General features: G+C 38.2%; 1 protein-coding gene across 2 annotated transcripts in view; it reads right to left on the bottom strand.

Annotated features, from left to right (window-relative positions):
• The window catches only part of LOC106872181 (membrane-associated guanylate kinase, WW and PDZ domain-containing protein 1), a 709,375-nt gene that overhangs the window by 421,210 nt on the left and 283,860 nt on the right, over positions 1-4,305 (bottom strand). The gene's annotated exons all lie outside the window — the stretch shown is intronic.

Below are 4,305 nucleotides of genomic sequence, written 5' to 3'. Positions count from 1 at the left end.
TATATATATATATATATATGTATTTATGTATGTATGTATGTATGTATGTATGTATACACACACACTCAAGATCATGCATTAACAGACGCATACATACACAAACATGCATAAGATGCATATGCAAAGATTCATGCACAAGGAATCACACTCAAGTATAAACAAACGCACACGCACACATACAAACACATACTCGTGCGTATATTTTCCCATGTCTGAGTTTACTGAGCCAGACTTTCAACAGCTGAGTTCCCTTCCTTAAACCAAACCTTAACTCATTTCCAAGCAAGGTGATATTTCTTCATGGCCAGACATATTTTTGCAGAAGATTGGAAACGAATGACACTGCTTGTATGACGGTGACACTCGTTTACAACTAACATGCAAGAGTCGTAAATGTCCAACCCATGCCAGCTTAGAAAACAGGCATTACAAGATTATGATGTGATGTCAAGACAAGGAGACACACACACACACACACATAGATAAACTCACAAGCATAACAGGTTTTCAGTTTCTGTATGTCGAATCCATTCACAAGGCTTTGGTCAGCACAGTGTATAGTAAAAGACACCCTTGTGCCGGTGGCACGTAAAAGCACCCACTACACTCTCGAAGTGTTTGGCATTAGGAAGGGCATCCAGCTGTAGAAACTCTGCCAAATCAGATTGGAACCTGGTGCAGCCTTCTGGTTTGCCAGTCCTCAGTCAAATCGTCCAACCCATGCTAGCATGGAAAGCAGACGTTAAACGATGATAATGACCTGCCCAATGTGCCGAGCAGTGAGATTGGACCTGAAACCATGTAGTCAAGAAGCAAACATCTTAACCACACAGCTATATATAACTCGTCAACCAGTAGACTTAAAGTGCTCATCAAAACTAATTTGATCCTACCGCCATAGAAATAGTGAGGAATTCAAGCTAAACATTTGCAGACAAAACATGTAAATGATATGTAACTAATTCAACTACGATGGCATCAAATGTTGTCAGATTCCAGACATAGGAGAAGGTGAGCGATGCTAAGAATTCACATGTATTACTCATCGACAAAGTAGTAAATTACTTTGGTTGGTGTTGCCAAGCATGTAGTCATTCTATATATTTGTAGAACTATTTTGGTAAGAGGAACTGTCTGTGCTGTCCTTTGAATTAGAAATAGTAGGCAAGTCTCCCTCAATTCACACTCAATGGATGTAGGAAAAAAATAAAAAGAGCCATTGGAACCTGTGAAAAGATGGGATGGCTACGGCTGGAAAGTCTTTGATCATGGGTCTGGTCAATCAGACTTGGGCCTAAATATAAAAAACAACTATTTTGGCAATTCATTGGCATATTTCTAAAGCAGTCAATATTCCACTGTTAATTAGATTAGCTTTTATGGAGGTCAAAAGCTGTAGACATGATGGTAGCTGACATCATGTTATGGACACATTGGTTGCTTGAAGAATAAAATACCGTCCACCTCTCAAACACCCAAATGTTATGCTTGTTGTGATTATTAATACAGAACTACAGAGCGAAAATTATATATATATATATATATATATATATATATATATATACACATACAGTGTTCTCAAACAAATCTAAGATGTAGGAAATTTCTAAGTTGATTACTTTTATGTTAATTAATAAGCAAACTATTGATGATGTACAGTAAGTAGCATGCTTGGCATGGAATGAGATGATTGGGTATGGTTGATTGGATGCTGAAAATTTGACATGGCTCACTGGACACTCAACCTGTTTTAGCAACAGTGTTTTCTGGTAGTGAAGGTAATCACACATGTACACACACACGCACACTAACCTACACTTAAAGACAGAAAGAGAAAGAAGGAGATATTAAAATTTATTAATTCAATATGACTGACATAAATGCCTTCCTCTCTCTTCATATTCATAAAAAGAAATACGCTCACACACATAAACAGTGAGAGAGGGGGGGGGGTAGAAGGAGAGAGTGAGAGAAACATTAAAACGTCTGATGTCAAATAAGTCATCATCAAATCAGTGATGCCAAATAAGCAGTGCCAAAACAACTGTGCCAAAATCTCTCTTGCCATGCTCTGTGAGGCCTAACACTTGAAAGGAACTCAGCCAATCTGCCTCTGTGAGGCTCAATGCTTAAAAGGAACTCAGCCACTCTGCTTCCGTGAGGTCCAACGCTCAAGAGGAACTCAGCCACTTTGTCCCCGTAAGGCCCAATGCTGTATTCTATGCTGGCATGGGTTGGACAGTTTAACAGACTCCAACAAGGTGGAAGGCAGCCCATCCAAATGCCCATCCACTTTCACCATTTTTTTACTTGTTTTAGCCATTAGACTGTGGCCATGCTGGGGCACAGCCATGAAGAATTTAGCTCCAGCATCTATTTTTTTTTTTAAGCTTGGTACTTATTCCATTAGTCTTCTTTTGCCAAACTGCTAAGTTATGGGGATGTAAACACACCAACACTAGTTTTCAAGTGGTAGTGGGTGACACACACACACACACACAACGGAATTCTTTCAGTTTCATCAACCAAATCCACTCACAAGGCTCTGGTTGACCCAAAGCTATAATAGAAGGCACTTGCTCAAGGTGGCAAGTTTCCTCTTCTTCTTCATCATCATCATCTTATTATCATTCACTATATTATTATTATTATTATTATTATTATTATTATTATTAAGATGAGCTGACAGAATTGTTAGCACACTGGACAAAATGCTTAGTGACAATTCATCTGCCCTTATGTTCTGAGTTCAAAATCTGCCAAGGTTGACTTAGCCCTTCATCCTTTCAGGGTCAATAAAATAAGTACCAGTCGAGTGCTGGGGTTGATGTAATCAACTGGCTCCCCTCTCTTAAAAGTTTAGGCCTCGTTACCCTGAAATTGCTGGCTTTGTGCCAAAATTTGAAAGCATTATTATTATTCAAATTCCAACAGGGTTGACTTTGCCTTTCATCCTTTTGGGGTCAATAAATCAAGTACCAGTTGAACCGTGGAGGTCAATGTAATCGACTCATCTCCACCTCCCCCAAGCTGCTCTTGTGGTAAAAATTTGAAATTATTATTATTATTATTGTTCTTACTATTATTATTTTTAAGGCAGAGAGCTGGCAGAACTGTTAGTGTGCTAAGTGAAATGCTTAGCAGCGTTTCACCCATTGCTACGTTCTGAGTTCAGATTCCACTGAGGTCGGCTTTGCCTTTCATTCTTTCAGGGTCGATTAAATAAGTACCAGTTGAGTACTGGGGGTTGATGTAATCGACTTATCCTCACCTCCCCCAAGCTGCCCTTATGGCAAAAATTTGAAATTATTGTTGTTGTTGTTGTTGTTGTTGTTGTTGTTATTATTATTATTATTAAGGCAGTGAGCTGGCAGAATCATTAGCACACTGGGCAAAATGCTTAGCAGTATTTTGCCATTGCTACGCTCTGAGTTCAAATTCTGCTTTGCCTTTCATCCTTTCACGGTCAATAAATTAAGTACCAGTGAAGCACTAGGGTCGATGAAATCGACTATCCTTTCCCCCTCATTTCAGGCCTTGGGCCTATAGCAGAAAGGATTATTAATATAATAAAAGGAATATTTATTGTAAAAATAATCATAATAGTTGAGAGCAATGCCGCCGCCACTGCCACTATTACTGCTGCTGCTGCTGCTGCTACTACTACTACTACTACTACTATTACTACCACCAGACAGAAGCAGTCACTAAATGTCAGCTAATAAGTCCTTAATAACCGGAATATGCGATGTGATTTTGGTTTTCTCACTCACAGAAGTTAATGCACTTAACATGATAATGTCTTTGAGAATTTCCTGAATATCACAGCTTCCTTGAAAGTCAACAGAGCTAATCAATCATCGCCTGGTGGACATCTTTGATAAGGATTAGTCAAATGGCCATTTATTATAGTTGAGTGAACGGATAAATATAAATTATTTATTTATCCACACCAGTTTACAATGACTTGGTTCTTCGACACAAGATTCACATCTTTAAACTGTGGAAGATGAAGCTCGACATATTTCTTATGAGTGAAGTCAGCAGAAGTAGATTGTGTTCAGGTAGTTCAAGAGATTCCACAAGCAGATAAAAATAAAAAACAACAACAACAAAGCCAGCAGTCAGACTACTTACTAAGTACTGGATCCATATACATTGAAGCATGTATGTACGTGTACATATATATATATATATATATGTATATGTGTGTATATATAGTATATATATTGGAAGGTTTGGAGGGGATGTACAGGAATTATATTATAGAAAAAAATTAAGGTACTCAGAAATCTGGATGGTTGT

The sequence above is a fragment of the Octopus bimaculoides genome, chromosome 4 (assembly GCF_001194135.2).
Source record: "Octopus bimaculoides isolate UCB-OBI-ISO-001 chromosome 4, ASM119413v2, whole genome shotgun sequence".
Lineage (NCBI taxonomy): Eukaryota > Metazoa > Mollusca > Cephalopoda > Octopoda > Octopodidae > Octopus > Octopus bimaculoides.
Note: the sequence above shows the minus strand (reverse complement) of the source record. Positions and strands in the feature narration are given on the sequence as shown.